Raw genomic sequence first — 22,303 nt, 5'->3', positions numbered from 1 at the left:
CAGTGTACAAGGAACCCTACCATACAGCACCATCATTATCTAATAATACTGTCATACAGTGTACAAGGAACTCTACCATACAGCACCATCATTATCTAATAATACTGTCATACAGTGTACAAGGAACTCTACCATACAGCACCATCATTATCTAATAATACTGTCATACAGTGTACAAGGAACCCTACCATACAGCACCATCATTATCTAATAATACTGTCATACAGTGTACAAGGAACCCTACCATACAGCACCATCATTATCTAATAATACTGTCATACAGTGTACAAGGAACCCTACCATACAGCACCATCATTATCTAATAATACTGTCATACAGTGTACAAGGAACCCTACCATACAGCACCATCATTATCTAATAATACTGTCATACAGTGTACAAGGAACTCTACCATACAGCACCATCATTATCTAATAATACTGTCATACAGTGTACAAGGAACCCTACCATACAGCACCATCATTATCTAATAATACTGTCATACAGTGTACAAGGAACCCTACCATACAGCACCATCATTATCTAATAATACTGTCATACAGTGTACAAGTAGCCCTACCATACAGCACCATCATTATATAATAATACTGTCATGCAGTGCACAAGTAGCCCTACCATACAGCACCATCATTATCTAATAATACTGTCATACAGTGTACAAGGAACTCTACCATACAGCACCATCATTATCTAATAATACTGTCATACAGTGTACAAGGAACCCTACCATACAGCACCATCATTATCTAATAATACTGTCATACAGTGTACAAGGAACTCTACCATACAGCACCATCATTATCTAATAATACTGTCATACAGTGTACAAGGATCCCTACCATACAGCACCATCATTATCTAATAATACTGTCATACAGTGTACAAGGAACCCTACCATACAGCACCATCATTATCTAATAATACTGTCATGCAGTGCACAAGTAGCCCTACCATACAGCACCATCATTATCTAATAATACTGTCATACAGTGTACAAGGAACTCTACCATACAGCACCATCATTATCTAATAATACTGTCATACAGTGTACAAGGAACCCTACCATACAGCACCATCATTATCTAATAATACTGTCATACAGTGTACAAGGAACCCTACCATACAGCACCATCATTATCTAATAATACTGTCATACAGTGTACAAGGAACCCTACCATACAGCACCATCATTATCTAATAATACTGTCATGCAGTGCACAAGTAGCCCTACCATACAGCACCATCATTATCTAATAATACTGTCATACAGTGTACAAGTAGCCCTACCATACAGCACCATCATTATATAATAATACTGTCATGCAGTGCACAAGTAGCCCTACCATACAGCACCATCATTATCTAATAATACTGTCATACAGTGTACAAGGGACTCTACCATACAGCACCATCATTATCTAATAATACTGTCATACAGTGTACAAGGATCCCTACCATACAGCACCATCATTATCTAATAATACTGTCATACAGTGGACAAGGAACCCTACCATACAGAACCATCATTATCTAATAATACTGTCATACAGTGTACAAGGAACCCTACCATACAGCACCATCATTATCTAATAATACTGTCATACAGTGTACAAGGAACCCTACCATACAGCACCATCATTATCTAATAATACTGTCATACAGTGTACAAGGAAGCCTACCATACAGCACCATCATTATCTAATAATACTGTCATACAGTGTACAAGGAACCCTACCATACAGCACCATCATTATCTAATAATACTGTCATACAGTGTACAAGGAACCCTACCATACAGCACCATAATAATATAATAATACCGTCATACAGTGTACAAGGAACCCTACCATACAGCACCATCATTATATAATAATACCATCATACAGCGTACAAGGAACCCTACCATACAGCACCATCATCTAATATATAAAGCTCAAGTTTGTGTATGTATGTATGTCCGGGATTGGCATCCGCACCGTCGCAGCTACAGCCACAAAATTTGGCACAGTCACACGTCTGGACCCCGAGAGCGTCCTAAGCTATGTTGTGAGGCGAAATTTTAACCCTGCGCGTTCCAATTTATCAAACAATTTTGCCCCTATCTACATAATGGGGAAAAAGTGTGTGTGTGTGTGTCAAGCCCCGCCGCTCATTATGATGTCATAATGGTTGACTATGGGATGGAGGATATGTGTGATGGGTATATGGGCACTGGACTATGGGATGGAGGATATGTATGACGAGTATATGGGCACGGGACTATGGGATGGAGGATATGTATGATGGGTATATGGGCATGGGACTATGAGATGAAGGATGTGTGATGGGTATATGGACATGGGACTATGGGATGGAGGATGTGTGATGGGTATATGGGCACTCGACTATGGGATGGAGGATATGTATGATGGGTATATGGGCACGGGCCTATGGGATCGTGGATATGTATGATGGGTATATGGGCACGGGACTATGGGATGGCGAATATGTATGATGGGTATATGGGCACGGGACTATGGGATGGAGGATGTGTGATGGGTATATGGGCATGGGACTATGGGATGGAGCATGTGTGATGGGTATATGGGCATGGGACTATGGGATGGAGGATATGTATGATGGGTATATGGGCACGGGCCTATGGGATGGAGGATGTGTGATGGGTATATGGGCACGGGACTATGGGATGGAGGATGTGTGATGGGTATATGGGCACGGGACTATGGGATGGAGGATGTGTGATGGGTATATGGGCATGGGACTATGGGATGGAGGATGTGATGGGTATATGGGCATGGGACTATGGGATGGAGGATATGTATGATGGGTATATGGGCACGGGACTATGGGATGGAGGATGTGATGGGTATATGGGCATGGGACTATGGGATGGAGGATATGTATGATGGGTATATGGGCACGGGACTATGGGATGGAGGATAATTATAATTTGCTATAACTAACCACAGTTAGTTACTATGCCCGGGCAGCACCGGGCTCTTCAGCTAGTCTAATATATAAAGCTTAATGTGTGTATGTACAGTGGGGCAAAAAAGTATTTAGTCAGTCAGCAATAGTGCAAGTTCCACCACTTAAAAAGATGAGAGGCATCTGTAATTTACATCATAGGTAGACCTCAACTATGGGAGACAAACTGAGAAAAAAAAATCCAGAAAATCACATTGTCTGTTTTTTTTTCCTTTTATTTGCATATTATGGTGGAAAATAAGTATTTGGTCAGAAGCAAGCAATCAAGATTTCTGGCTCTCACAGACCTGTAACTTCTTCTTTAAGAGTCTCCTCTTTCCTCCACTCATTACCTGTAGTAATGGCACCTGTTTAAACTTGTTATCAGTATAAAAAGACACCTGTGCACAACCTCAAACAGTCTGACTCCAAACTCCACTATGGTGAAGACCAAAGAGCTGTCAAAGGACACCAGAAACAAAATTGTAGCCCTGCACCAGGCTGGGAAGACTGAATCTGCAATAGCCAACCAGCTTGGAGTGAAGAAATCAACTGTGGGAGCAATAATTAGAAAATGGAAGACATACAAGACCACTGATAATCTCCCTCGATCTGGTGCTCCACGCAAAATCCCACCCCGTGGGGTCAGAATGATCACAAGAACGGTGAGCAAAAATCCCAGAACCATGCGGGGGGACCTAGTGAATGAACTGCAGAGAGCTGGGACCAATGTAACAAGGCCTACCATAAGTAACACACTACGCCACCATGGACTCAGATCCTGCAGTGCCAGACGTGTCCCACTGCTTAAGCCTGTACATGTCCGGGCCCGTCTGAAGTTTGCTAGAGAGCATTTGGATGATCCAGAGGAGTTTTGGGAGAATGTCCTATGGTCTGATGAAACCAAACTGGAACTGTTTGGTAGAAACACAACTTGTCGTGTTTGGAGGAAAAAGAATACTGAGTTGCATCCATCAAACACCATACCTACTGTAAAGCATGGTGGTGGAAACATCATGCTTTGGGGCTGTTTCTCTGCAAAGGGGCCAGGACGACTGATCCGGGTACATGAAAGAATGAATGGGGCCATGTATCGTGAGATTTTGAGTGCAAACCTCCTTCCATCAGCAAGGGCATTGATGATGAAACGTGGCTGGGTCTTTCAACATGACAATGATCCAAAGCACACCGCCAGGGCAACGAAGGAGTGGCTTCGTAAGAAGCATTTCAAGGTCCTGGAGTGGCCTAGCCAGTCTCCAGATCTCAACCCTATAGAAAACCTTTGGAGGGAGTTGAAAGTCCGTGTTGCCAAGCGAAAAGCCAAAAACATCACTGCACTAGAGGAGATCTGCATGGAGGAATGGGCCAACATACCAACAACAGTGTGTGGCAACCTTGTGAAGACTTACAGAAAACGTTTGACCTCTGTCATTGCCAACAAAGGATATATCACAAAGTATTGAGATGAAATTTTGTTTCTGACCAAATACTTATTTTCCACCATAATATGCAAATAAAATGAAAAAAAAACACAATGTGATTTTCTGGATTTTTTTTTCTTTTTGACTCCCATAGTTGAGGTCTACCTATGATGTAAATTACAGACGCCTCTCATCTTTTTAAGTGGTGGAACTTGCACTATTGCTGACTGACTAAATACTTTTTTGCCCCACTGTATGTGTGTGTGTGTCCGGGATTGGCATTCGCATCGTCGCAGCTACAGCCATAAAATTTGGCACAGTCACACGTCTCGACCCTGAGAGCGTCCTAAGCTATGTTGTGAGGCGAAATTTTAACCCCGCGCATTCCAATTCACCAAACAATTTTGCCCCTATCTATATAATGGGGAAAAAGTGAAAGGAAAAGTGTTGGAGGCGAATTGACAGCTGCCAGATGTGAACAAGGGGGACTGAAAGAATGAGAGTGATGGCGCCAAACAGTATATACCGTGCAGTTGTTAAGGTGGGGCCCTGACATGGGATACTCACCACACAGCACACACAAAATGCTCCACACACTACCACGTGCTTCAACACATATACCAACCTCGCCACATAAAAGTCGAAACAGAAAAGTCGCCACTCAAAACTCGCCACGCTGTCCCAGAGCTGTTTAAAACTGTGTGTCCCAGAGCTGTGTGTACAAGGAACCCTACCATACAGCAACATCATAATATAATACTGTCATACAGTGTACAAGGAACTCTACCATAGACAACCATCATAACATAATAATACCATCATACAATGTACAAGTAACCTAACCATACAGCACCATCATTATATAATAATACCATCATACAGCGAACAAGTGACCCTACCATCCAGCACCAGCGTTATACAATAATACCGTCATAACATGTACAAGTAACCCTACCATCCAAGACCATCATAACATAATAATACTGTTATACAGTGTACAAGGAACTCTACCATAGAGCACCATCATAACATAATACCGTCATACAATGTACAAGTAACCTAACCATACAGCACCATCATTAAATAATGTCATACACTATACAAGTAACCCTACCATACAGCACCATCATTATATAATAATACTGTCATACTCTATACAGGTAACCTAACCATACATCATCATCATTATATAATAATACCATTATACAGTGTACAAGGAACCCTACCATACAGCACCATCATTATATAATAATACCATTATACAGTGTACAAGGAACCCTACCATAGAGCACTATCATAAAATAATAATACTGTCATACACTATACAAGTAACCCTACCATACAGCACCATCATTATATAATAATACCATCATACAGCGTACAAGTGACCCTACCATCCAGCACCAGCGTTATACAATTATACTGTCATAACATGTACAAGTAACCCTACCATCCAAGACCATCATTATATAATAATACTGTCATACAGTGAACATGTAACCCTACCATACAGCACTATCATAATATAATGATACTGTCATACAGTGTACAAATAGCCCTTACAGCACCATAATAATAAAATAATACTGTCATACAAGTGACCCTATCATCCAGCAATATAATTATACTGTCAGACAATGTTGAAGCAACCCTACCGTATAGCACAATAATAGTACTGTCATACAGTGTTGAAGCAACCCTAGCGACTATCGCCATTTTTATGCTGTCATTCAGTGTACAAGTATAACTACCATGCAGTCCCATGATAATACTGCCATACAATACACAATCTTTTCCTGTAAACTTGTGAGAAAAAATTGTGACAAGTTATTTTAAGTGTCAGTATTGCAGTGTGTTTCTGTAGGAGAATATGTTACCCTACGGAGGTACCATCTGGCTCCCAGGTAACCCATGTGCCGCCATCTAGTGCTCCTCAGAGTTACTCTGTCTATAAGGCCTTAGGGTTTTACCTGTATCACTACCGCCTGGTATGAACAGGCCATTAATGAGACACTAACAGGGATGCCGGCTGCTAAATGCTTTTTTTTTTTTTTTACTTACGATAATTATATCTACAGCATATGTCGGTAATTAAAAGATGGAAGGTGTTTACTTAGAATTTGAAAAGACGTTCTTTGTTTGGGATCTGATTGTTTGAAGACATCCAATCCCCGCAGATCAAACACATCTCTGCCGACATGGAGCAGCTGCATGATAATAAGCGTCATGAGATCTGGAGCGCCGGCTGCATGGCTGTGATATAGTGGAGAGATGGTGCGCTGCAGAGTATTAGATCAGCCATCAGGGCAGGAAAAGTTGATGTCGCACACTGGGACAAGGTAAAAAATACAAAAAACAAAGTTTTTAAAAAGTGAAAAAATATTTTTAAAAATCACAAAATAAAGTCGAAAGTAAATAAAAATTGTATCGCTGAAAACTTCATCTTGTCCTGTAAAAAATAAGCCGCCATACAGCTCCATCAGCGGAAAAACAAAAAAAAGTTAAAGCTCTCAGAATAAAGTGATCCAAAAACAAAGTAGTTTTTTCTATAAAATAGTTTTTATTGTGTAAAAAAAAATATATAAATGTGATATCGCTGTAATCGCACTGACCCGAAGAATAAAGCTGCCTTACCAATTTTATCATTAAAAATATCCCCCCAAGAAATTCTTGAATTGCTGTTTTTTGTTCATTCTGCCTCCCAAAAATCAGAATAAAAAATTCAAAAAATGTTATCTGATTGGAAACAGTACCAAAATAAAGTCAACTCATCCTGCAAAAAAAACCAATCCGTCACATGAGTGGAAAAATTATAGTTCTCAAAATATGGCGATGCAAATACTAGTTTTGTAAAACAAAAATAGTCTTTGTGTGTGACAGCAGCCAAACATAAAAACCCAAAATAAATCTGATATCGCTGTAACTACACCGACCCGAAAAATAAAGTTGACTAGTCACTTATACCGCATGAGGAATGGCGTAAAAAATAAATAAAACCAATTCTTCACCTGATGCTGATTTGCTCATTCTGCCTCCCAAAGATCGCTCTGGGCTAAGGACTTAAAGCGGGGTTTCCATGTAAATCTCTGAAATAAATTATTCAGACAGAACCCCCGGCGGAAGATTCCCTATAATGGGGCAGATGGAGGCACTGTGGATGCTGTCTGGCCTATGATACAGCATTGTGCATCTATGTAGGTGTTCATAAAAGCACTTCGGAAAAGTAGGACACCACTGAACAGATGCCAGACGGAGACCAGAGTAACTCTGCTGCCTCATTATAGTGAATGGATCCCTTTGGGGTTTCATCTGCATCATGTCACTCAGAGATTTAGATTGAAACCCCGATGTTAGTGCTCAGCGTAGAGTGCAGGATAAATGTAATCTCAAATGGTATGTTAAATGTTCCCAACAAAAGCTTTAAATCAAGCCACAAAAAAGCAAGTGCCCACTCAGGTCTGTCACCTGTTAATGGAAATATTTGGTTGTACAAAGGCTCTGGAAAAGTGCTATAGCTTCTCACCTTCCAAAAGAAATCCAGTGAATTCTGCACTCCCAAATCCAAATGCCCTCCTCCATTCTGAGACCAAGTGTGTCTAAACCATATTTAGCATCCACATGTTTGGCATTTCTGCAGTGCTGAGAGTCCTCCTAATTTACAGGTGTGTCTCTTCAGAAGCACGGGCTTGACATAATATACTGGTCACTACAACGTACTGGTCACTACAATGTCAGATTTGCAATTTTCACTCAGCAATATCCACTGCTGCCTGTTTCTGTCAAACACCCATGGAGCCAAAATCGTCAATACACCTCTAGATAGATTCCCAGAGGCGTGTAATTTCCAAAATGGGGTCACTTGAAGGGGGATTCTGCTCTTCTAGCACTTAGGGGCCCTGTATATGAAGTCTGCAAACTATTCTACTATAATTTGTTCTCCAAGAGCCAATTAGTGCTCCGTCCCTTCCGAGTCTCGCAATGTGGCTAAGCAGTACTGTACAGACACACATGCAGTATTACTATGTTCAGCAGAAATTGTGTGACAACTTTTGGTGCCATGTTTACCCATTTCCCCAAGTGACAATTTCAGCATAAAACAAATTTTTTTGTGGTAAAAATGTAATTTTTTTCACTGCCCAATTGTGTAAGATTCTGTGACACACCTGTCGTGTCAATATGATCACTGAACCCCTAGATGAATTCATTGAGAGGTGTAGTTTGTAAATTGAGGTCACTTATGGGGATTTTGCTGTTATGGCGCCTCAGGGGCTCTTACTTTTCTGAGCTTTGCACTGTGCCTCTGTAGTAGTTTTGGACCACATATGAGGTATTGCATAACATATCTTGTGGTACATTTTCTCCCATTATCCCTTTCGAGACAAAAGTAATATTTTAATGTAAAAATTGTAATTTTCCATTGATTCATCCCAATGTTATACAATTCTGTGAATCGCTTGAGAGTTCAGAATGCTCACTATACCGCTAAATAAATTCCTCAAGATGTATAGGTTCCAAAATGGGGTCAATTGTGGGGGTTTCTCCTGTTTTGGCATGTCAGGGGCATTCGCAATCTGTTCCAGCCAAAATTGCACTCCAGGATTCAAATGGGTCTCCTTCCCTTCCGAGCCCTGTCGTGCACCCAAACAGTAGTTTTCCACCACATATGGGTTATCTGTGCACTAAGGACAAATTTCAAAACAAATTTTATGGCCAATTTTCTCCTGTTACCCTTGTAAAAATGAAAAATTTGTGGCGAAAGTAACATGTTTGTAGGAAAAATGCATTTTTTTTAACTTTTACAGCTCAGCTATATAAAATTCTGTAAAGCACATGTGGTTCAGGGTGCTCTCCTATAGTTAAGTTCCTTGAGAGTGTAGTTTCCAAAATGGCATCACTTGTGGGGGATTTCCACTGTTTAGGCACATCAGGGGCTCTGCAAACATGACATGGTGTCCGCTATCAATTCCAGACAATTTTGCTTTTCAATCGTCCAATGTTGCTCCTTCCCTTCTGAGCTCTGCCGTGCGCCAAAACAGTAGTTTTCCATCACATACTGTATATGGTGTTGATGTACTTAGGAAAAATTGCACGACAATTGGGATCCACTTTTTCCTATTACCCTTCTGAAAACAAAAAAAAACTGGGGCTGAAGTAAAATTTTTGTAAAAAAAAAGGAAAATGTTAATTTTTTTCTTTCCACATTGCATTAATTCCTGTGACGCACCTGAAGGGCTAATAAACTTCTTGAATGTGGTTTTCAGGACTTTGAGGAGTACAGTTTTTAGAATGGTGTCACTTTTGGATATTTTGTGTCACATAGGTCCCTCAAAGTCACTTCATATGTGAGGTGGACCCTAAAATATGGTTTTGTAAATTTTGCTGGAAAAATTAGAAATTGCTGGTCAACTTTTAACCCTTCTAACTTCTTAAGAAATGAAACGTTTAAAAAATGATGCTGATGTAAAGTAGACATGTGGGAAGTGTTACTTATTAACTGCTTTGTGCGACGTAACTCTCTGGTTTATTGGCATAAAAAATGAAAAGTTTGAAAATTTGCGAAATTTTTGTCAAATTTCTGATATTTTCACAAATAAATGCAAGTCGTATCGAACAAATTTTACCACTACAATATGTCACGAAAAAACTGTCTCAGAATCAGTGGGATCCGTTGAAACGTTCCAAAGTTATTACCACATAATGTGACACTGGTCAGAATTGAAAAAATTGGCCATGTCGGGAAGGTGAAGAAAGGGTTCGGGGTGGAGGGGTTAATTTGACCTATTCGATTTCCCAAAAACAAAGACGAGAATCCGAAGATGAATCGGGCATGTGGATTAATTCATCTGTACTCAAAACCCGTGAAGCCACGGCCGGCCCTGTCCACTGCTTCGATGTCAACGAAAACTTTACATTTTACAGAATTCATTATTTCTACTATCCTTTTTAATTAGCGCCATGAAGTTAGCCTTGAAATGATGCCCAGAAGCCATAAATGTGACAGTATCCTCCGCTGCTCGGCTTAAAACTGATGAATTAAATGGAGACTAATTTTAGACCATAGGGGAAGTGGTTATGAGTTGAAGGCATCTGCATGCACCATTACCGGAGATCTGCAGTAAAACAAGTTGTCTCGCGGAAAAACGTTTATTAATATATCTAGATGGTGGTGTGGATTTTCGACCAGCGGATTACTGACTATGACAGAGGGCAGTGTACTGTGGAGCAGTTCTTATCATTGCTGCTATGTGAGAACTGTTCGGCATTATGAATTTGGCTTCCTTACTTGTGGAAGAAAATCAAGAGCATGATGGAAACCAATAAAGACCATCAGAAAGGAGCATGTGTGGTGGACGAAGCTGAAGGTGTGGAGGAAACCTCCGTTGTGTGGCTGTCCGTCCGGTTGCGAGACAAAGCTTATGTTCTCTTGCTATGTTATCTCTCGAGAGCATGGCCTTCCCACAAGATGGAGCAAGGGAGAGTACGTGTTGACTGCCATGTTGGCAGGTGCAAGTTTAGTTCTCTGGTAATTACAGGAAAATTTGGGTCACCCTTGTTGGATACTCCCAATGAGCTTCAGTCGGGGAGAAGCATGGACTCACGTGTCTGCCAGATGTTAGGTAAGACTTGCAAAAAGCTGGATACTTCTCCTTTTGCAAGTGTAGTTCTCCACCATGCCATGCTCAGAGATGCCAGAGGCATTGTTCCATTGGGGAACAGGGCAGGACCTTTAAATTTGGCAGGCCTGATTAGTAGAGGTATAGGCAAGAGAAGAAGCCATGAACATCTTATTTGGATAAGAATCACAGTCATAAAAATATACTTGTTTTGTGCGTGGTAGAGTTCCCGCTTTTTGGATGAATCACAAAAGAAGAGTCCAATTTTTCCTTGTTCAAAATCAGAACTGGTTACTTGCTTTTTTTCCATATGGAATGGCCGACATTACTATCCTCCTTCCGTCTTATAAGACAAAATGAAGAAGCCACCATCATGAGGCACCGCAGCTCCAAGGGTGATCTGTGCACTCGGCATAAAGTCATTTGCACAAAATACAAGAGATTGCCTCTTGCTGGACTTGAGTTTCACCATTCCAGCTTCATCTGGACATAATGATAAAAGTCACGCCAGATGAAGCCGGAAATGTGAAACATGAGTCGAGCAAGAGGCGATTTCATGGAGTTTATCCCCTGTTTGTAGGTACAATATATCTTGACAATAGTCAGGAGTCTGGTTGAAATTGTTACAAAAAGTTCAAGGGACTCATTGCGTGAGGTGGATCCTCTAAGCTCAAGGTCCAGGTGGATACATGGGCCACGGGCGTCGGTGCAGCAAGTTGGTGTGTAGCAGGACTGGAAATCACAGGTAGACAGGTGAAATGCTGAAAACCACAGTTAAACAGAATGCATCAGGAAACCGCAAGTAAGCAGGTGTAGTGCAAGAAACCGCAGGCAGGTGGAGGATGTCAGGAAATCATAGACAAGCAGGTGGAGCGCAGGAAACTGCAGGCAAGCAGGTGGAGTGCAGGAAACCACAGGCAAAAGGAGGATGTCAGGAAACTGCAGGCGAGCAGATTGTGTACAGGAAGCTGCAGGCAGGTGGAGGATGTCAGCAAACTGCAGGCAAGCAGGTGGAGTCCAGGAAACCGCAGGCAGGCGGAGGATGTCAGGAAGCCACAAGCAAGCAGGTGGAGTGCAGGAAACCACAGGCATGTGGAGTATATTAGGAAACCACAGGAAAGCAGTGCAATACTGGAAACTGCAGGTATCAGATATACCTCCGGGGTAACGGTAAAGTCAGCAACCAAGGAAGTTGCACACAGCCAGGTAGGCATCATGAAAACTGGAGGCAGACACAAAGAAGACGTTTACGAGACCAGGGGACAGGCAGCCAACAGAACACCGGAGTCTCTAAAAGCCGGAGACAAGTAGGAAGAGGCACTAGAATCTGCAGGTCTACAGGACATGTCCTGCAGCCCACAGCCAGGCTACTGTGCACACACAACTTCAAGTAAGGCACAAATTCAATACCAAGGCCCGGTGTGTGTCTTAGAAGCCTTAAATAGGCCAAGGCAGTTCATCATATGGAAGCACGCCTGGCCACGTGCAAAGCCCAACGTGGAGGACCGGAAAGTTAAATGGACCTGGGCAGATGGACCAGAGCCGAGGCCAAGGACAGGTGTGTAACAGAAATGAGGAGGTTATCCCACTTGGTGGAACAGGGTCAAGAGACCCCACATTACTTTGGGTGAACCATTCTGTCTATGGTGGAAAAACGTCTTAAACTCACACAATGAATGAGAGTTAATTGGGCTGGATCTGTCTGGTCACCCATTCCAGCTCTGTTTTCACTTCTACCACTTCATGCATTGTGTCCACCGTTATAGTCACTTTCCTGTATGCTGAACATCACCATATTCCCACACCAAGTTCATACATTCATACCTGGGGAAACCAATGTCAAATCCTTCTCATCCCATAAATTTTAATGGAGGTGGTAGTCAGACTCAAAAAAGCTGGGCAGCACGTTGTTGAAAATTTTTCTTAGAGCCACACACCATTTTTCTGGCAATTCCTCTTCATACCCATTTCACATCTTCTCCATGCTCCATTTTCCATTCCTTGAATGTGCCATTGTATTTGGTAATTATTACACCAGAATGAAATCCAGCAGATGAGTAACTTGGAGCTCCTGGAGACGCAATGTAAAATCTGTATTGAGACCCCCACCAACTATCAGGTGTCAGTTACAGAAAATTGGTAATAAGGGTAGAAAAAGACCTTTTGAGGTCCTATGAGACTCCAAAATACTACTGTCTCCTCTGCACCCTCAATAGTCTAAAGTTTTATAGCCTACTTGGGATTTTCCCCTGAAGATCACACCTCATATCATTTCCTGCAATCATATTAGAAAAGATCAATGTGCACCAGAAAAAGCATAAAACGAAGGCTGAGACTCGTTTGGAAGTAGAATTATGGCTCTCGGAATTAAACTGACAATTCTTTATATTAATCATCAGGAAGCATCTGGGGGAAGTTCAGGCTTGTGGTCCTGACGACACATAATAGGTCAATTATGAGACCATTTATGACTATCATTTCGGTCTAGAGGTGGAAAAACGTCAACCATCAGCAATGTAATGGAGGGAATTCGAAGCAAGGGGTCTGGATGAAGGGCAACAAATAGTCTATGATGGATGTGCCCAGAAGAACCTGGCACAATGACCAAAGATGATCTCATCGGAGAATGTAAAGATTGAAAGCAAAGCTGGACCTCATTTAGGGCTTACGGGGATAATGAGGGTGAGAGGACATCTGGGCCATTTGTATATGACATATGTTGTACATATTTATGTGCCACTCACTTTGGAGGATGAAAGCTTAGAGATGACTTTTCTCATATAAAAATAAACGGTATTTGGCTTAGACGTTTACGAGCTGTAGAGGCAGCTCGAGTGACTATGAGACCCAAGGAATGTGTGACCCGGGTCTGGTCATACAGAAGGCAGAGATAGTAGTCACAACCAGACCCTGGTGTCTAAGTATGATCCGGTGATGTAAATGGTACATGGTTAGGGGGCCCTTTTTGATTGGAGGCCAAGGAGCATCTCAAATCTAGTGTGCTCAACAATGGTCCTGCTTTCAAAGCTCTAAAATCATAGATCTTAACCGAACTTGGCAAGAATTGGTTTGACTCTTGGGACATCCATTAATTTTGAGAACGAGGCTCAGAAATGCTCAATTAGACAACTGAGTGTTGTACTCCACCAATCCCATAAGCAGTGGAGATATGGTGCAAATACACAGCTATGGTTTCATTCTAACAGAGCCTTACAAAGCCCTGTTTTCAGGATCTTGGGTGTCCCAGCAGTCAAAACCCCAACTATCATCTGTGGATTGATAATTACTTTTCCGAGTTGAGAATAAATTCTTTGTAGTACCCTTACTATACCCCACCCAAATCCTGACATTTTAGATACCGTTCAACCTAATTTTCATTTCCTATATGGTACACTCAAAGGGTTTAAAAAAGCTGAGATAGTGTCACGACTCTGTTGTCAAGTATCCCAGGACCAGAGGATACTTCCCTGTCCCTAACTCTAGGGGGACCCTGTTTTCCCTTTTCCCCAGATTACTTCTGATGGTGAAGATACCAGGGCCACTTACCTTTCCTTAGTTCCTGAATCCGCCCTCAGTCTGTACCCTTCCCTCACCCAGGGAAGAGGGGATTAGTTCAATCTGTACCCTTCCCTCACCAAGGGAAGAGGGGATTAGTTCAGTCTGTACCCTTCCCTCACCCAGGGAAGAGGGGATTAGTAGTGTACCATAACACACCAACCAGACTAACAAGGTAATATGAACAGGGCTAACAAAAAATACCAAACATACAAATATACTCAGACAGACAACAGAGGAAGACACCAGGGAGTGGAGGGTGGGGTAAAATAAAAGTAGGAGAAGAAAGGGAATTAGCATTCACCCAAAACCTAGCAACAGTCTCGGATAAAACGACTAAATGCCATCTCAAACAACAGCCACAAACTGCCATCTCCTAACCATGCAGCATAAGCTACTCTGACAATGAGTGCTAGCCAGGGCCCAGATTATATGTGAGATGGGCGTGGCTACCAGTGAACAGCTGAGAACCTAAATGCAGGGAAGCCTCCAGGAGCTCTCAACTGAGCAGATTAACCCCTGCATTGCTTAAAAAAAAACCTTCACCATTTAATGAAGTCATTTTTTTTACTTCTAATCAGTGCAGGAGTAGGAGAAATCAGAGGCTACGGTCTTCTCGCACCTCTCTGTCAGATATCAGATGCTACTGGGTGCAGTCTTCATGCTGTAGAGCTGGCTCTTGTGACATGGAGACTATACTATGGTCACCAGTAATTTTCCTTACTTAACAGAATATTGGCTTTGCTTAAAAAATATTGTTTTCCCATTTTTACCCAAAGTCACAATTTTTTATTTTTGGGGGGAAAGAAAATGGGTTGAATCATATTATTATGTAATATTAGATCATCTGTTTATTCCTGCATATGTCACTATTAGAGTTGAGCGAAACGGGTCGGTCATATTCAAAAGTTGGCGACTTTCGCTGAAGTCGGGTTTCATGAAACGAAACCCGACCATAGCGTGAGGTCAGCCACGAGGTCGGCGACCAGAGCGCCAAAGTCACGTTTCAAAAGATGCTTCCAGCGCCCTTTTTCAGGACGCACACTGTGGGCAACGCGATGACATAGGCATCAGTCACCACCATCTTTGAGAAGGGCATGCAAGTGATTGGCTGGCTTTGTGTGGCGTCACAGGGGCTATAAAAGGGCGTGAACGATATTAGCATTAGGGAGAGGTTGCTGCTGCTGATTCAGAATAAGAGAGAGCGTTAGGCAGGGAAGAAGAACCAAAAAACTGCTTCTGCTGTTAGCGATTTCCACTTACAACACAACACTTTGTGTGCAGTGACAGTGGAGGATATATTTTTGTGCATCAGCTCTGTTGGTTATTAGGCTGCCTTATAAGGCTCCCTGAGAGCTGCATTGCTGTTTGCACACTGCTGTGTAAACTGCTTTTTTAAAAGCAAAAATACTTTTCTTTTTTTCTGCACAGTTACCAAGCGTTCATTTTTCCACCATTTTGTTTGTGCAGCAGTCCTGCTTATTAGGCTGCCTGCGTCCATACTTGGACTGAGAGCATCATTGTCAGCGTCCTCAAACCTCTAGTGAGATCCAAATTCTCACCAATCTTATAGATACCCTCTACCTTGTCATACACCATCCAATTTCAGCCTGTTACATTGAGGTGTAATCTCTACTGGGCATGAGACAATAGTTCTGTGTCCTCAAATCTATAGTGAGATTCAAATTCTCACCAGTCCTATAGACACCCTCCACCTTGTCATACACCATCCAATTTCAGCCTTGTTACATTGAGGTGTAATCTCTCCTGGGCCTGAGACAATAGTTCTGTGTCCTCAAATCTATAGTGAGATTCAAATTCTCACCAGTCCTATAGACACCCTCCACCTTGTCATACACCATCCAATTTCAGCCTTGTTACATTGAGGTGTAATCTCTCCTGGGCCTGAGACAATAGTTCTGCGTCCTCAAATCTATAGTGAGATTCAAATTCTCACCAATGCTATAGACACCCTCCACCTTGTCATACACCATCCAATTTCAGCCTGTTACATTGAGGTGTAATCTCTCCTGGGCCTGAAACAATAGTTCTGCATCCTCAAATCTATAGTGAGATTCAAATTCTCACCAATCCTATAGACAATCTCCACCTTGTCATACACCATCGAATTTCAGACTGTTACATTGAGGTGTAATCTCTACTGGGCCTGAGACAATAGTTCAGCGTCCTCAAATCTATAGTGAGATTCAAAATCTCTCCAATCCTATAGACACCCTCCACCTTGTCATACACCATCCAATTTCAGCCTGTTACATTGAGGTGTAATCTCTACTGGGCCTGAGACAATAGTTCTGCGTCCTCAAATCTCTAGTGAGATCCAAACTCTCACCAATCCTAGAGACACTCTCCACCTTGTCATACACCATCCAATTTCACACTGTTACATTGAGGTGTAATCTCTTCTTCGCCTGAGACAATAGTTCTGCGTCCTCAAATCTATAGTGAGATTCAAATTCTCACCAATCCTATCGACACCCTGCACCTTGTCATACACCATCCAATTTCAGCCTGTTACATTGAGGTGTAATCTCTCCTGGGCCTGAGACAATAGTTCAGCGTCCTCAAATCTATAGTGAGATTCAAATTCTCACCAATCCTATCGACACCCTTCACCTTGTCATACACCATCCAATTTCAGCCTGTTACATTGAGGTGTAATCTCTCCTGGGCCTGAGACAATAGTTCAGCGTCCTCAAATCTATAGTGAGATTCAAATTCTCACCAATCCTATCGACACCCTTCACCTTGTCATACACTATCCAATTTCAGCCTGTTACATTGAGGTGTAATCTCTCCTGGGCCTGAGACAATAGTTCTGCATCCTCAAATCTATAGTGAGATACAAAATCTTTCCAATCCCATAGACACCCTCCACCTTGTCATACACAATCAAATTTCAGCCTTTTACATTGAGGTGTAATCTCTACTGGGCCTGAGACAATAGTTCAGCGTCCTCAAATCTATAGTGAAATTCAAATTCTCACCAATCCTATAGACACCCTCCACCTTGTCATACATCATCCAATTTCACCCTGTTACATTGAGGTGTGATCTCTCCAGGGCCTGAGACAATAATTCAGCGTCCTCAAATCTATAGTGAGATTCAAATTCTCACCAATCCTATAGTCACCCTCCACCTTGTCATACACCATCCAATTTCAGCCTGTTACATTGAGGTGTAATCTCTACTGGGCCTGAGACAATAGTTCAGCGTCCTCAAATCTATAGTGAGATTCAAATTCTCACAAATCCTATAGACACCCTCCACCTTGTCATACACCATCCAATTTCAGCCTGTTACATTGAGGTGTAATCTCTACTGGACCTGAGACAATAGTTCAGCGTCCTCAAATCTATAGTGAGATTCAAATTCTCACAAATCCTATAGACACCCTCCACCTTGTCATACACCATCCAATTTCAGCCTGTTACATTGAGGTGTAATCTTTCCTGGGCCTGAGACAATAGTTCTGCGTCCTCAAATCTATAGTGAGATTCAAATTCTCACCAATCCTATAGACACCCTCCACCTTGTCATATACCATCCAATTTCAGCCTGTTACATTTTTGGTGTAATCTCTTCTGGGCCTGAGACAATAGTTCTGCGTCCTCAAATGTATAGTGACATTCAGATTCTCAGCAATCCTATCGACACCCTCCACCTTGTCATACACCATCCAATTTCAGCCTGTTACATTGAGGTGTAATCTCTACTGGGCCTGAGACAATAGTTCAGCATCCTCAAATCTATAGTGAGATTCAAATTCTCACCAATCCTATAGACACCCTCCACCTTGTCATACACCATCCAATTTCAGCCTGTTACATTGAGGTGTAATCTCTCCTGGGCCTGAGACAATAGTTCTGCATCCTCAAATCTATAGTGAGATTCAAATTCTCACCAAACCTATCGACACCCTTCACCTTGTCATACACCATCCAATTTCAGCCTGTTACATTGAGGTGTAATCTCTCCTGGGCCTGAGACAATAGTTCTGCATCCTCAAATCTATAGTGAGATTCAAATTCTCACCAATCCTATCGACACCCTTCACCTTGTCATACACCATCCAATTTCAGCCTGTTACATTGAGGTGTAATCTCTCCTGGGCCTGAGACAATAGTTCTGCATCCTCAAATCTATAGTGAGATTCAAATTCTCACCAATCCTATAGACACCCTCCACCTTGTCATACACCATCCAATTTCAGCCTGTTACATTGAGGTGTAATCTCTACTGGGCCTGAGACAATAGTTCTGCATCCTCAAATCTATAGTGAGATTCAAATTCTCACCAATCCTATAGACACCCTCCACCTTGTCATACACCATCCAATTTCAGCCTGTTACATTGAGGCGTAATCTCTCCTGGGCCTGAGACAATAGTTTCAGCGTCCTCAAATCTACAGTGACATTCAAATTCTCACCAATCCTATAGACACCCTCCACCTTGTCATACACCATCCAATTTCAGCCTGTTATATTGAGGTGTAATTTCTACTGGGCCTGAGACAATAGTTCAGCGTCCTCAAATCTATAGTGAGATTCAAATTCTCACCAATCCTATAGACACCCTCCACCTTGTCATACACCATCCAATTTCAGCCTGTTACATTGAGGTGTAATCTCTCCTGGGCCTGAGACAATAGTTCTGTGTCCTCAAATCTATAGTGAGATTCAAAATCTCACCAATCCTATAGACACCCTCCACCTTGTCATACACCATCCAATTTCAGCCTGTTACATTGAGGTGTAATCTCTACTGGGCATGAGACAATAGTTCTGCGTCCTCAAATCTATAGTGAGATTCAAATTCTCACCAATAGTAGATACACCTTCTACCTTCTTTTACAGTACCATATAGCTGGTGGTATTTTGGGTACATTTTCACAAAAATGAGGAAGTATGGTGGAAGACGCCATGGAAGTGGGCGGGGGTTGCCAGCTGGTCCCGATGGTGGTGGTGGTGGTGGTGTTGCATCTGTTGGTAGTGGCAAAAGCACAACAGCACCTAAGGCAGGAGGTGTTGAGCCTGCGTCATCATCTGGCTCCACAAGGCCTCGAAGGCTCCCTTTTCTGGGAGTAGGTAAGCCACTTTTAAAGCCGGAGCTTCAGGAACAAGTTTTGGCTTACATTGCTGACACAGCCTCCAGCTCTCTCGCCTACTCTTCTGAAGTTTCAAAAAATAAAAGCACTGAGTCGTCATTGGAGGCTCCTGGTCAGGAACAACACCTTTCCTTGTGTCCTTCACCCCTACCAAGTGAAGGATGTGGCAGGCCACACTACAGATTACTCCATGGAGCTCTTTTCACATACCATGCCTGGGTTATCAAGTCAAATCGTGAATTCCCCAGTCCAAGATGAATCTGACATGGAGTGCACTTATGCACAGACACTGCTAGATTTTTCTGCTGGTTCATTCACTCAGAGCACTACATTGTCCTCGCAGTGTACAGAGCCAGATTCTGACCCTGGTGAAACTCAGGTGCCCCTTCCCGCATACTATACCACCTTACACGGTGACACAGAGGAAGGTGCACATGAAATTGAAGAGGAGGTGATGGATGACCCAGTTGTTGACCCAGATTGGCATCCATTGGGGGAAGAGGGTGCCGCTGCCAATAGCTCAGAAGAGGAGGAGGAGGATCCGCAGCAAGCAACGACATCGCAACAGCTGTTATCTGGCAGGACCGTAGCAGTCCAAAAACGTGTTACAAAAACCAAAAGAGTTGCAGGACAGCTTGGCCAGACAGTCAAATTAGCACAGCATGTAAGGTCTCAAAATGTCTTCCATAGTAGGAAGAGTGCAGTGTGGCACTTTTTTTGAACAAAATCCTCATGATCAGGCAAAGGTTATCTGTAAGAAGTGCGCAAAGACCTTTAGCCGAGGGAAAAATCTGAGAAATTTGAATACCAGTTGCATGCTTAGACATTTAACCACCATGCCCTTGCAAGCGTGGACGGACTACCAAACCTCACGTATCACATGTGCACCTGCTCCGAATGAAGGTAGTCAGCAACGCTACATCGCTTCCCCCACTGTAAGCCCACCAGTTAGCACACCACCAGCAGCAAATATCGAGGTGTCGTCGCAAGGGCAAAACAGTCAGGGAATCACAATGTTATTGCTACGAAAGACTGAATCTAGGCCATCAGCAACACCACCATCACCATCACCAACCCTCTCTCAGTCCGCCATGTCCACCGCTAGTTCCACCATATGCAGCTCTCAAGTCCAGCTCACCCTAACAGAGACTCTGAGTAGGACAAGAAAGTACTCATCCTCTCATCCGCGTACACTGGCTTTGAACGCCCACATTGCCAAACTAATCTCGTTAGAGATGATGCCCCACCGGTTGGTTGAAAGCAAAGCTTTCTGCGAGTTCATGGCCTACGCAGTACCACGCTATGACCTACCCAGTCGGCACTTTTCGCGAAAAGCCATCCCAGCCCTCCACGTGCATGTGAAAGACCGCATTGTCCATGCACTCAAGCAATCAGTGAGTGGAAAGGTGCACCTCACAACAGATGCATGGTCCAGTAGGCATGGCCAGGGCCGTTACGAGTCCATCACTACGCGCTAGGTTAATGTGGTGGATACAGGGTCCAGGGGACAGCGGCGGTGGGACAGTGCTGTCTAGCCCACGGTACAGGAAACAGTTGGCTGTAGGCGTTCGACCCTCCTCCTCCAGAAGCGAAAGCTCGTCCACAGAGCGCAGTCGCATGAGCACTCCATCCGCAGCTGCCAGTGTTGCACACGAGTTGTCCCGCTATCGAACAGCTAGTGGTAAGCGTCAGTAGGCTGTGTTGAAGATGATGTGTTTGGGCGACAACATACACACCACGGAGGTACTGGCCGACTACTTGCAGCGACAAACTGAGTCATGGCTGGGCAGTCTACATCTTGAGGCAGGCAAGGTAGTTACTGATAACGGCCAGAATTTTGTGGCAGCCATAGCCCTTTCAAAACTCAGACACATACCTTGCCTGGCTCACACCTTGAACCTGGTGGTGCAGTGCTTCCTCACTAATTATCCGGAGTTAACACCCCTGCTCCATAAGGTGCGAAGACTGTGCGCGCACATCCGCCGGTCGCCTGTACACTCCGTTCGTATGCAGAAGCTGCAACGATTGCTCCACCTTCCCAAGCACCGCCTAATTATCGACGTTGCAACAAGGTGGAACTCCACCCTGCACATGGTGGAGCGGCTGTGCCAACAGAGGCAGGCTGTAATTCATTTGTGGGAGGATACACGGGCAGGCAGTTTGCAGGCAGACATGGAGTTGTCTGGTGTGCAGTGGTCGAAGCTGAAAGACCTCTGTAAAGTCCTTCAGTGTTTTGAGGAATGCACACGGCTGGTAAGCGCAGACGAAGCCATCATAAGCATGAGCATCCCACTTATGCATCTGCTCATGCAAACTTTGACGCACATTAAGGAGCAGGCGTCTGCAGCCGAGGAAGAAGAGGAGGAGGGAAGCCTTGATGACAGTCAGCCATTGTCTGCTCAGGGAAGTCTCGTGGACGAGGTGGAGGAAGAAGAGGATGATGATGGGGATGATTACTTAGGGGAGGAGGATGCTTCTCAGGGGGCAAGAAAAATTGTTGGCGTGGCAAGGTCTGGTACAGGGTTTGTGCGTGACTGGAGGGATGTTGATTTGCCAGAAAGTGCTCCTCCACCCAGCACTCGCAGTGCATCACTGACAC

The sequence above is a fragment of the Dendrobates tinctorius genome, unplaced genomic scaffold (assembly GCF_039654945.1).
Source record: "Dendrobates tinctorius isolate UK_male_01 unplaced genomic scaffold, ASM3965494v1 ptg000020l, whole genome shotgun sequence".
Taxonomy (NCBI): Eukaryota; Metazoa; Chordata; class Amphibia; order Anura; family Dendrobatidae; genus Dendrobates; species Dendrobates tinctorius.
Note: the sequence above shows the minus strand (reverse complement) of the source record.